This window comes from Nannospalax galili, unplaced genomic scaffold, assembly GCF_000622305.1.
Source record: "Nannospalax galili isolate Female #2095 unplaced genomic scaffold, S.galili_v1.0 scaffold854, whole genome shotgun sequence".
Lineage (NCBI taxonomy): Eukaryota > Metazoa > Chordata > Mammalia > Rodentia > Spalacidae > Nannospalax > Nannospalax galili.
The window spans coordinates 3,041,708-3,055,198 of NW_008334957.1; the positions used below are offsets into that span (position 1 = coordinate 3,041,708).

General features: G+C 42.4%; 2 pseudogenes; both read right to left on the bottom strand.

Moving 5' to 3' along the window:
• Positions 1 to 4,624: 4,624 nt before the first annotated feature.
• On the bottom strand, positions 4,625 to 5,403 carry LOC103731345 (annotated as a pseudogene).
• Positions 5,404 to 8,381: 2,978 nt separating this feature from the next.
• Positions 8,382 to 9,276, bottom strand: LOC103731337 (annotated as a pseudogene).
• Between the last annotated feature and the right edge of the window lie 4,215 nt (positions 9,277 to 13,491).

Sequence of the window (13,491 nt, forward strand, 5' to 3'; positions counted from 1 at the left end):
CTCCCTCCTTGCCTCCTCAGAGTCTGATGATCAGGTTTGAAGGAGTTTGATGAACAATATCACATTTTCCTACCTGAGAATCAATTCATTGATTTGGAGCTAATCTATCTATCTATCAATATCTATCTATCTATCTATCTATCTATCTATCTATCTATCTATCTATCTATCATCTGTCTATCATTTATCTAAAATACCCATTCTCCTTCTCACTACCTCTTTTAACTCTGCATTTCTTTTTCTCTTCTTTGATTAAGATTTCTGTCTTTCAGGTTAAAGAATTGACTAAGTCAGTATGGTGGTATACACCTTTAATCCCAACACTGCCATTGTGGAGGCAGGGGCAGCAGGATTTCTGTGAAATCATGGCCAGCCTGGTCTACATAGTAAGTTCTAGGCCAGCTGGGGCTACAGGGAGACCCTGACTCAAAAAAATAATGGAAGAACAACAACAAAAAACCCCACCAAAAACCAAAACAATTGCCTCAAATCCAAAATGTTTGCTTATCCTTAAGCCCTTTATTTGTAAGAGTAAAGCATTGATGAGGGCTAGAGAGATGGCTCAGTGGTTAAGAGCACTGGCTGCTCTTGCAGAGGACCTGGGTTCATTTCCCAGTACCCACATGGTGGCTAACAACCGTCCATAACTCCAGTTTCATGGGATCTGACCCCCTCTTCTGTCTTCCATGGGCATTTCGGGCATTGCACGATACTGGTACGCTTATGTATATGCAGGCAAAACACTCATACATAAAATAAAAATAAATTTCAAAAAGAATAAGGCATTGAAAAGCTGAATTAAACTCAGTGGGACACACACAGACACAAAAGTAGGAGAGGACTAGAGGAGGAAGCAAGATTGGATAATGGGGGAGATCTGATCAAAATACATTTTATACACATATAAAATTGGTGAAAGTCACACTGTACCTCATTAAATGTGTACAATTGTGTATCAATGAAAAATAAACTTATATTAAAAAGTTGTTTAAAATTTTTATTTACCTATTTATTTGTGGGGAGCACATGCCTCGATGTGCATGTGGAGGACAGAGGATAACCTGAGGGAGTCAGTGCTCTTCTTCCACCATGTGGGACCTCAGGATTGAACTTGGGTCTTCAGCCTTCGCTGTAAGTTTCTTTACCTGTTCAGCCATCTTGCTGGCCCCAAATAAGAAGTTTTTAAAAGCCTATTTGACCCTGAAAGCTTGGACTGTGCTTGGGCTTTGCTCTAGTGTGGGGTTAGCATGTTTGTGTGTGTGTGTGTGTGTGTGTGTGTGTGTGTGTGTGTGTGTATGTGTGTGAATGTGCCATGGCATACTTGTAGAGGTCAGAGGACAACTTTGTGGAGTTTTTTTTCTCCTTCCACCTTTATGGGGGCTCTGGGGATCCAACTCAGGTTGTCAGACTTGCATAGCAAGCACCTTTATCCGCTGAGCCATCTTACCAGCCTAGTCCCACTATTTAAAACAACAACATATCCCACAGCTTCTCCTGAGTCCCTGTGTCTGGCTTCAATTTTTCCCTTTGCATTTCTTACCTTTTTACCTTTTGCCCCACAAAATGTTTTATTATGAACTTGGTAATCCCAAAGATGGGATTCTGTCCAAGTCTCGATTGGCAGATCATTAAGTTTTATTGGGGTTAGAGGAGAATGAGTGAGGGGTTAAAGGAGCACTGGCAACTTACGGGCTGCACCACTGAAGAAAAGTCTCCCCCAGCAATCATTAACTGCCTATGGGAGAGATGGGGCCTCAGGAGTTCCTCCCTCCAGCAACTGTCCATTGCCCATATAGCCTAAGAGATGGGGGAGAGCCTCATGAGCCTGTCTCCTGAGAGGGAAAGATTAATGGGCTCAATCTTATGTGGTTCTCCTGTTGGTAATCACAGATGTTGAGAGTTCAGGGAGGGAACAGTCATGTTATGCATGGAAGACAGTGTTCCATAACAGAGATAAAGCAGTGTGTGTGTGTGTGTGTGTGTGTGTGTGTGTGTGTGTGTCTGTGTCTGTGTCTGTGTTCCTTTTTTCCTCTTCCCTTAACTTCCCTACTGTTTTCAGTGAACTTGGTTGGACTGCTCTCTATACTTCATTATAGCAAGAAGTAGAATCCCCCCACCTTTCCTTACTGCTGTCATGACTTAGAACAGTGCCATTTGCTTAGTCCTTTCTCTTTTCTCCTTCTTTTTTGCTAAACTCCTATCTTAAGAGTCTACCCCATCAGTATCTACTCTGGTAAGTCCCCATGTCTAATTTAGATGTGCCTACTTTATGTTCCCATAGCACTTGGCATTTACTCTTAGTACATCATTTTTAAGTGGTATAATGGAGTTTCAGTCTGCACTAGACCTCTGGTGGGCAGAGATCCTATCCTATCCTTGGTGCCTAGGACAAGCCTGGCACATAGTGCTGATTTAATAAATGCAATGTTAAACCCGAACTTTAAAGTGTAGTATTTTTAATATGTGGGTGTTGGACTTTTGATAAGATTTGAAAAAAGCAAGAAATATGATTTATTTTTCTAGTTCCAAGAGTAGTAGCAGCCCAGCCTGGTAGTGAAGGCCTATAATTCCAGGTGCTTGGGAGGCTGAGATAGAAGAATCACATGTTCAAGGTCTGCTGAGGCACTGAATGTGTAGTCAGCTTAGGCAACTTAGCAAGATCCATCTCCCAATGAAGAGTACAAAAAGAGCTGAGGATATAGTGAGACCCTGTCTTGAAAAGGGATGGAGTTGAGGATGTAGATCAGTGGCAGAGTGCTTAGAATGCAAGGCACATAGTCCTTAGGTTCAATCCTCAATACCACATTTAAAAAATGAGTGGACAAGTTTGCGTGCACAATAAAGAGGGCCAATGTTTTGGGGATGGTCCTTTCCCTTCAAAGTATGGGAAAAGCTGCCCTCTCAGTGCCTCACCTTCCAGATCAGAAGCCACCAGATCTAATGGCTATCTCTTCTGATGAGGTCATCTGACAACACACTCCAGCCTGCAGAGAAGCCACATGGGATTGCCTGGAGAGCATTATACTACATGGCCATTCCACATCTTAGGTCTTGAATTCACATAGTCTATCATTGCCTTGTTAATAATTTATTTGGGCTATTGATATGTCAACATCTTCCACTTCACAATACAGCCTACAAAAATACTGTGTACCGTTTAATTAGATTTCTCATATCCCAGCCCATCAAAGTGCTGCAGTAATCCTAACAACTACCTTATTGGGAAGTTGACTTTTTTTTAACGTTAGTTTTTCTCCTTTCTCGACCTCTTTAAAGCCTCTTATTTTTAGTGTTTTATTTTAGAGGTTTGTTCTCTATGTATTTACAGAAACCCCAGAAACCTTACCTTTCCTGAAAGCTTATCCATAACATTTCTACTGTTATGATAATTAAGGGTGGGTGATTCAAACCCAGCAGTGGAACTCTGCAAAGAAATACCTCAGATCACTACCACTGATCATAATCTTTTTTATTCTGCTCAGATGTCCATAAGAACTTGGTTTATACTTACTTTGATCTACACAAGTCGTTAGGTTACAGCACATGGGAGCCTTTTTCTGAGTACTTTCTCCTGTGCAGTTTTCTTCCAACTCCGGTCTGCAGTGGTTAGCAACTTTGATTGTGTTTCTGCATTGTCAGGCCAGGCTTGTGAATGGAATGCTGATGAGCAACATTTCAGGATCCACCAATACATACTTCCCGAAGAAACCCATCAATAGTGTGTTCATTTCCTTTTTTTTTTTTTTTTTTAACCCCAACTGAAAGTTTATTCACAGGACAACTTAAAAAGTGCAGTTCTACCAGGCATGGTTGCACATGCCTATAATCCTGCCCTGAGGAGGTATAGGTAGGACCTGGTTAAAGAAAGAAAAAGTTCTTTTCCAGCAAACTACCCAATTCCCATAGCCTTTGCTTACACACTCTTAGGTGGCATGGCTTCCGGAAACATTTGTTTCCTTGCCATGTGGAACAGAGCCAGGGGAATACCCTGAGGAGGCTCATTTTTAACTGTGTCTTGTCTGAAGGAGAACAGGCTTAGGGTTCATCTTTGGCACCCTACTGCATAACTGCCTTCAACCTTCACAAGGCACACAGCTCGCTCTTGATCCATATGAATCTGTTGAATGGTCTAACTGGAAAGGCAAAAGGCAAGCCCACACTATAGTTACATAAGCCAGAGGGTGGCAGTCGTGACTGTTCTTAGCTCCTTAAGACCTCGATTATGTAAATTAAGATACTTCCTGATTTTCAAGCCCTTCCAACTAAAATGATAAAGACTGCTTCTTTTAGACCTGTGGCTAATTTTTCCAACTTCTATTTTTCCCTCCAACCTCCAAAAGTCTATGGCTCTCTAATTTGCGCCTGGTTTTCAGAGATCCATGAGTTTAAAAATTAAGACCCAATGAATATAGGTATCTTCACAGAATACACACAAACGACTCTTTACTGAAATACACACTTCTGGCCACTCCCAGCAGGACACTCTGAAATATATGGCACTACATAAACCAGAGATAGCAAGTCTCGGGTTTTCCTGCTCCATCGGACTGGTCTGCAAGGGGTCAGAGAGGAGGCGTCAGTGTCAAGCTATCTATTGCCTGTAGGGATGGTGGGCCACACTACCTTACCCAAGTGTTAAGGGTTGACCATCCTTCTGCTGTTCTTTGTGCAGCTCCCAGGCCTGACTGGTTAGCATCTCAGTCTTTCCCTCATCCTTATCAAAAGCATCCCCCAGTTTATACATGCAGCTAGTCCTGGCACAGGCCCAGGCATGGCCCAGGTCACGGGCTTTCATTGAGTACTTCCATACCTGATCCATATCCTTGGGAAAGCCAGGGGCACCCTGCACAATCACGGCACTGAGGTTGAAGCAGCTCGCCACACAGCTACCATCACAGGCCCTGGTGTAGTAGTCCCTGGCCTTCCCCAGGTCAGGCTGGCCATCCTCATTGACCTGTCCATCATGTGTAGGAGCCTAACATTGTGATGTGTGTCCACAGACTTCTCCCTGGCTTTCTCATAAGCCTTCTGGAAGCAGGCAAAGCCAGCTTTTGGGTCATGAGTCAGTTTACCTCATCAAGTCACATAACTGACCCCCCATTTGTATCTGTTACTGGGCTTGTTCTCTTCACAGTTGAATGTCAATACCTTTGCAGCTTAATCAAAATTCTTCTGGCTTCCTTCCAAATAGTCCACTAGCGGACAGCAACCTGAAAGAAGAAATACACAGGGCACAAATACAGTATGAGCCTGCTGACTCAAGGAGGAATGGGACTGGAGTGACAGGAAGGCAAGGGCATCTGGGTCCCTCTCATGGTGACACTGGTTGTGGCACTGCACCTTCATGTTCTACAGGAAGGACTTCATCTGTTTCTCATCCTGAAAGTCCACCAGGCCTGCCATGGCTCCAACTCCCAAAACCCCGTGGCACCTGGCACCACAGTCCAAGAGCTTGTTTCCCGAATACTTCTCTTAAAGCAAACCATCTCATAATTCTCAAGTACATCCTATCAAGTTCACTGCTCAAAGTATTGCCAAGTACAGGCTGAGTTTGAATATTAGTTTACCTTGAATTGATGGATAGACTGGCTTTCACCACTGTCCTTATCCCTTATCTATCTGGAGAGCAGGGTCCTTGACCATAGTGACCCTGGGTAGATCTAATCACTGCTGTGTCAGTTTTAAATAAATTCTTCAAATTATCATGGAAAATCCAGCAGTTTGTACCAATAACCATAGTGATACTCAGCCCTTTGTTCCAATCAATCAACCCCTATAAATATCAAAGAAACGCCACTCAAATATCTATTTTAAGATTCATTCAGGTATGATTTTTTTTAGATAAAAGTGTGAGCCCATTAAAATATTCACCATTTAGAACCTTGTTATTTTATTTTATTTATTATTTTTGTTCTATGTATATGGGCATATTGCCTGAATGTATGTAAGGGCACCCATGTCATGCAACATATGTGGAGGTCAGAAGAGGGTGTTGGATCCCCTGGATTTGGAGTTATGGATAGTTGTTAGCTGCCATATGGGTGCTGGGAACTGAACCTGAGTCCTCTGCAAGAGCAGTGCTCTTAACCACTGAGCCATCTCTCCAGCCCTAGAACCTTGTTTTAAAGGTTAAGATACATTAACCTGAAGAAATATTATGCAGTCCTAATATCATTATGAATGTGTATACATATGAAATATGCAAATGTATAAATGTTTATTGAATCCTGTCTTGTGCAGTGCTCTGTTATAACAAACGAATATTCAAATTGTAAAAACAAATCATCATGGTCATCTACTTCCACAATAGAGTTACCTGATAGCCGCTGAAAACAAGCTGCATTACTTCTGTTGCACAAACAGAAGCAGGTATTTCTGTATTTGGTTGGTTGCAATCACACACCTTGGCCAGGTATGAACTTTAACAAGAGTACAAACAATAATCTTCACTAGTGTGGCAGTCAACCAATGTACATGTCTTATACTATACATAATACAATGTAGTCCTGGTTGTTCTAAGTAAAGAAATACCCGGCAATGTCCAGTGTAAGAGAATCCAAATCACATAAAACTTTCTCCTAAAATGGGACTGAAGATACACTGTGTAAATTATACTTGAAAGGTACTGGATTAAGCACAGTAGTCAAGGGTTCCTCATCCTTACATAGATGGCTGAGGCTGTAAATGATGGCACTGAGCCAAATTTAATAGCCAAATGCAATGATTAGCTTACTGCAGTGATGCATTCTAGTTTCCATTGAAAGGGAAATACTGTGTGTATTAATATTAATTTCCAAGGTATATAAATATTGATAACAAGGGAAGGAATATAAGAATTATATGTAAAAATGTTTTTAGTGAATGCTTTCATCATAATGCGACTAACAGCAAAGAAGAGCTCTTGATGCTTTTACATGTTTGCATGTATCCCTGGCTGGCCTGGAATTTGCTATGTAGACCAGGCTGGCCTTAACCTCACAGAGATCCATCTGCCTCTGCTGGGATTAAAGGTGTGCACCACCATGCCAGGCCTTATTTGCACATTTTCTATGTCTCTAGTTGTCAGCTTGTCTTGTTACTTTTCACAGGCTTTCCAAGCATGATTGCTTTTGTGTTTGAAAATGCAAATAAAAAACTACACTGAAACTCTTTATTACCTCAGTCAGAATAGCTATTATCAAAAATAAACCCTGAAAACTATTCGTGAGACTGTGAGGAAAGAGGAAGATTTACACATTGCTGGTGGGAATTTAAATTAGTATAGCCACTATGGGAAAATAAGAAAAAATAGAACTAGCATACAATCCAGCTGCCCCACTCTTGTGTATGTATCCTATTATGATTTGAATCTAATGCACACCACAAGCCCATGTTTTGAATACTCCCTCCTCTGCTTGTGGCACTATTTTTGGAGGCTGTGGAACCTTTTGGAGGTGGGGCCAAGTTGGCTGAATTGGTTGCTAGAAGCAGGCCTTTGATGACATATGACCCCTAGTTTCTGTTACCTCTGTGTGTCCTGATCCACTGTGATATGAGCTGCATCTACCCCAGGCTCCCACCCCCATGAACTGAGCTGCTCCACACTCCCTCCTGCTGTGTTGAACTAAAACTTTTGAGACCCTTAATCAAAATAATTCCTTCCTCCCTTAAGTTGTTTCTGTCATGAATTTTGGTCACAGGGACACAAAAATAACAAATACATAACCAATGGGAATGAAGACAGCATGCTTACCGGATATTTGTAGAGCCGTGCTTGTTGCCCACTATTCACAATATTCACAATAGCTAGTCATGGAATCAGCCTAGGCATCTGTGAGCAGGTGAATGGGTAAAGAGAACTGGAGTGTATACACCATAGAGTTCTTGTTCAACCATAAAGAGCAATACAATGTCACTTGCAAGAAACAAATGGAAGAGGAGATTATTATGTTAAAAAGAAATAACCCAGATGGATCACATGTTTTCTCTCATATATGGATGCTAGGAAGAAGAAAAAACCATCCTGAATAGAAGAACTAGTGGGGAAGGACCTAAGAACCTAGAAGTGGGGGGAGGTGGGAATAAGAGATGGTAGAGGGGAAGCAAGGCACTGTGGTACATGTCTGCAATCTTAGCATTTGGATGATAGAGTCAGGAGAATTAAGAGTTCAAGATCAGTAGGACTGGGGAGATGGCTCAGGGGTTAAGAGCACTGGCTGCTCTTTCAGAGGACCCAGTTTTGAATCCCAGCACCCACATGGCGGCTAACAACCATTAGTAACCCCAGTTCCAGGGGATCCAATGCCCTTTTCTGACCTCTGTGGACATTGCACAATACAGGTGCACTTACACACATGCAGGCATGTTCATGTGTGGCAGGTCTCAGATTAAACCTCTAGTCTTTAATCTTCAGATTCGTACTTTGCCAGTCTTTTCTGTAGGTCTTTGATTTGGTCATTCTTTTTGGTGAGAATCTCTTTCATATTCTGATAAGCTGCTGTTTGCTGAAATTTCTTCTCTAACTCCTTTTCAGCCATGCTCAGCTGCTAACTCTGAGGAGGTCGTGCTTGGCAGCTGCTAGGTTCTCCTCAAGGGACTTTTGGCTTTTTGTCTTGTCATTAAGTGTTTTCTGAAAGTCACTCTTAAGAGCTGTGACTGTGTCTTCCGAGTCATTCAAGTCATGGGCATTTATAAAATCCTGTTGATTTCCTTGATCAGGCTGTAAATCTTGAAGTGCTCTTTCCAGTTTTGACGTCTCATCCAGAGCGTTTGTAGCCTGTATTTCAATGGTCTTCAGCCTTGACTTCAATTTCTCATTCTCCTGTTGAAGTCTTAGAATTTCCTTGTTTAGCAGTTCTGTTGTTCCACCTTCATTAATGGGCGTAAGTTTTGGTTTTGTGATGTCTATGATGGGCTTTATTTTGAAGATGTAAATTCTGCTTTTTCAAATTCTGCAACTTGTTCTAATAATTCTCTGTTTTCCAGTTCAGAGATGTCTGTCTGTAGCTTTAGGTACCACGTCTCAGCTTGTGAGAAGAGCTGCCGCAGGGGCAGCACCTTGGTGTAGGCTGTGTTGATGGGCTCAGACTCCACCTCACTGTGCACCACAGCCTTCAGCCCACTCAGGACTTTCGAGACCTCATCCACAGTGAAGGTCTCTTCTGCCAGCCTGCTCTCCTTGAGGTCTTGGAAGCCGGAATCTACTGTTTTGAGTCTCAACCCTCTCTTTGAACGAGCAAAACGCATGTAATTAATAATCTCATTTTGATGGTGCTCATTTAGGCCCAGTTCTGCCATGGCAGCAGCCGTCCGCACCCATGGGAATCAGAGAGGCCAGTGCCGGCGACCGGAGGATGGCAGGGTGTTTCGGCTTCAGAGGACTTTGAATCACCTAGGAGACACACCTCTGTGTGTGTGTGTGTGTGTGTGTGTGTGTGTGTGTGTCTGTGTGTGTGTGTGTGTTTAGAAAGGATTACTGTTACTGGAGGGAGAAGACCCTACCCTCTAAGTGGGTGGCACCTTCTAGAACTGTGGCCCAGACACAGAGGTTTGAGGGAAGTAGTGGTGTGTGCCTGCCTGCCTTTGCTGCTTCTTTCTGAGCAAATGGGTCTTTCGCTGCAGCTGCTGACATCAGACTCCAGAATCTTTGGCCTTCCAACATGGATTCAATACCAGTGACTCTCCAGTGAACTTCCAGACTTTCTTGGCAAGACCAGGACTTCTGAGGCTGCATGTTCTGTGCAGCTGCTGGTTTGTAGCATCTCCCTCATGAAGACAGCCAGTGTTGGACTACCCAGCCTCTACTGTGTAAGCCAATCTTAGTAAACCCTCTGTTTTCACACATATACATTCTATTGGTTTTGTTCTTGTAGCGATCCCTGCCTATAATGTATGGGCATATATTGTATAAAAACTTGTATGAACATGTTTATAGCATCATTGTTCTTAATAACAAAAACTAGAAAACCCCCCAAATGTTCATAAATTGAAGAATAGATCAATAAAAGATGGTTCATCTGTATAACATCATATGTTTGTGCATAAAAGGTAGGAACATGGATGAACTTGAAGACATGGACTGAAAGAAGCCAGTCTCAAAAGGTCACAGATTGTATGATTCTATATATATGAAATATGCAGAATAGGAAAATCTCAGAAATAGGGCGGGGGAAGATGCTACTTTGAGATGGTGATAGCTGAAGAATTCAAGGTTTCTCTTAGAGGTCATGAAAATGTTCTAAGATTGATTGTGGAGGTAATTACACAACTGTGAGCATACTAAAAATTATAGAATTGTACACTTTTTAAAAAATTATTTTATCGTTTTTATTTTATGTGTATGAGTATATTGGCTGCATGTGCTTAAGTGTACCCATATTGCACAATGCCCACGGAGGTCAAAAGAGGGAGTTGGATTCACCTGGAACTGAAATTATGGACAGCTGTTAGCCTCCATGTGAGTGCTAGGAATTGAACCCAGGTCCTCTATAAGAGCAGCCAGTGCCCTTAACCACTGGGCTAGCTCTCCAACCCCCAGAATTGAACACTTTTAAATGGGTAAAATGTATCACAGTGAATTATGTCAAAAAACCAAGAAGCTGGGCATGGTGGTGCACACCTTTAATCCCAGCACTCGGGAGGCAGAGGCAGGCAGATCTCTGAGTTCAAGGCCAGCCTGGTTGGTCTACATAGTGAGTTCCAGGCCAGCTGGGGCTACAGGGAGACCCTGTCTCAAAAAGACCAAAAAAAAAAAAAAAAAAAAGTACCAAGAAAAGATTGCAATTAGTATAGTAGGAATTCTGCTATCTTCTTCCTAGGATGACCAAAAAAAGCTTAATGGAGAAATCAGGATTCTAGTTAGCTTTAAATAGGGAAAAGAAAAGCTTGCATTTGTATAATGGATGCATAAAAGCTTATTGCAGTCATTTCAGCAAGGTTGAAATACAATATGTGATTAATTGATACATAATATTCTAAGGGACATTTTTGTCCTAGAATAAAGAGGCTCAGAAAAAAAACTGGCATTAATGGGCAAATAAATTTTCCAAATGATGATATTATATTGCTTCTTGGATATTTGTATTACTTTATCAGCCGACTAGAAATTCTGAGAAATTCTGAGGTAGGTCAGAATGAAAGTGTCTGGTCACAAGGGAATTCAAGACTTCCCTGGACAAGTGCCTCCTTGTCTTGGCAGTAAAGTTATGGGAGGATAGAGCCTGGGGGCTATGAAAATGAAGTTATAGTGAAGAAAAAACCCTATGATGTCTAAACCTATCAGAAAGAAAGGTGCATTTCAGCTGCTGTACTAGGAAGGGCAGACAGAAATCCCAACTGAGCTAACACAGGGGTCCAGGAAGTGCTGAAGGAGATTCCCGCACACACTTTGGCATCCTAATGAAACTGAATCAAGCTCCCTGAGACAGTCCCCTTTAGTTACTACTGAGTCTATCCTCTGGTCTTTGCCTAGAAGTGGGCCTTTGGGTTTCGAGCCCACTGACAATTTGGTTCTAGAAATCAAAGTAAGGCATCTAAAAAATGTTGGGTTAGTTAACTCAGCATTGGGTTTGCTCTAAGAACCTGCAACATGATTTATGGATCTTGTTTATGCTGCTTTGCCCAACAAGTATTTAAGAAATACCGTGTGTCAGCTACTTCGTTGGCACTGAGAATAGCAGCAGGGAACAACCAGAAAGGAATTCCTTGTCCCCATGGTGCCAGTATTCGAGTGGAAGTACAAAACTTAGAGGAAATCTATACGTATGTTATGTAAGAAGGAGAAAACAAAATACGTTGAAAGGATAAAGAGTCAGGATAGTGATCTCTGTGTGTGTGTGTGTGTGTGTGTGTGTGTGTGTGTGTGTAAATCCTTTGTGAAAAGTGATTTTGAGGAAATATTTGAAAAGATGCCAGCCTCCAAAGGCGCAGCAGCAGATGCAAACATCTGACCAAAAGTATGCATGTGGCTGCTTGGACAATGTGGCTGCCTGGACCATGGTGTGTCTGTAGTAGAGACAGGTGGAAAGAAGTGGAAAATGAGGTCAGAGATGACAGAGCATTAGACCATGTGAAGCTATAGGCCACAACAAGGACTTTGCCTTTGATGCTGAGTAGCATAGTGAGCCTTGGAGAGTTTTGAGCAAGGGAGTGACCTGATCTAGCACAGACTTTCACAAGATCACTCTGCCTCTGGTAGATACTAAGCTGGCTGACAAAGGCACTCGTGGAGAAGAGGCTGATGTAACACTCTGAGAGGCAAGAGAGAAAGAGGGAACCAGGATGGTGGGTAGGAAAGATAGTAAAACGTGACTGAATTCCAAACATATATTGTCCTTTCGTTATTGGTTTTTGTTTTTTTTTTGAAACAGGGTTTTTAGCCTAGCCTGGGGAGGATGATCTTCTGACTCTTTTTTCTCTACATCTTGAGTGTTGAGATTATGGTTATGTACTACCATACCTGATTTATGTCATGCTAGGGATCAAACCCAGGGCCTCATGCATCCTAGGCAAGCACTCTTCCAACAGAACTGAATCCTAAATATATTCTGGAGTGAAGGTTGCTAGCTAGAAACACAGAGATGGAGAAAAATGGCCAATACTTATTTTAAAGGCTTCCTCCTCATTTTGTCCTTAAGGGATTAATCTCTTATCCAACCAGAAGGGATGCGTTCTACTCTCTCTGTACTTTGATATCTTTCGGATCTTTAAGATCAGCCTAGGGCATGTACAGTCCCCTAAAACCCTCTACCAGATGACCACTATATGACCTTCCACAGAGGATACTCAACTGCTAGGGGCAAGTGCTTCACACTAAGCATGCTTACAAAGATCTGCACAGTGTGGATGACCACCTCATTGTTGGCAATAGAATTCCACGACTCCTAATTCACTGTGTGTCTGGAAAGAATTGAATATGCCCAACTCACCCACAGATGTAGAACAGAAGGAATACAGAATAAAAAACCAGTTTCAGCACATGCAAATAGAAGACGGTGCCAGAGAAGACAGCAGGGAATGGATTGGAGAGGAACTGGCTGTGTTGAGACGTTGCTGAGGCAATGGCTCTGTCGGTAATGTGCCTGAGTTTGGGTCCCCAGCACCCACTTAAAAGTTGGGTGTGTTGGTCAGCATTCTCTAGAGGAACAAAACTGATGGAATGAATACATATATATATATGTTAAAGGCAGTTATTAATCTGTTAACTTTAACAACAGCTGAGTCACCTGAGAGCAGAGAACCCAGTTGGTGAGGCTATGGGTCTGGGTGCCTCGGCAGTCCCTGTCTGAAGCCGACAACCTGAAGGGTTCCTGAAGAGCTGCTGGTCTTCAGTCAACGAAGGAAGCCTGGAAACACTGGTTCTGATGTCAGTGAAGGGGTCAGCTGCCACAGCAGCAACAAAATAAGTTAGCTCAGGGGTGACAGAGAAGGCTGAAAAAGCAAAAGGTTAATAATCTTCAACATGGCCGGGCGTGGTGGCGCACGCCTTTAATCCCAGCACTCGGGAGGCAGAAG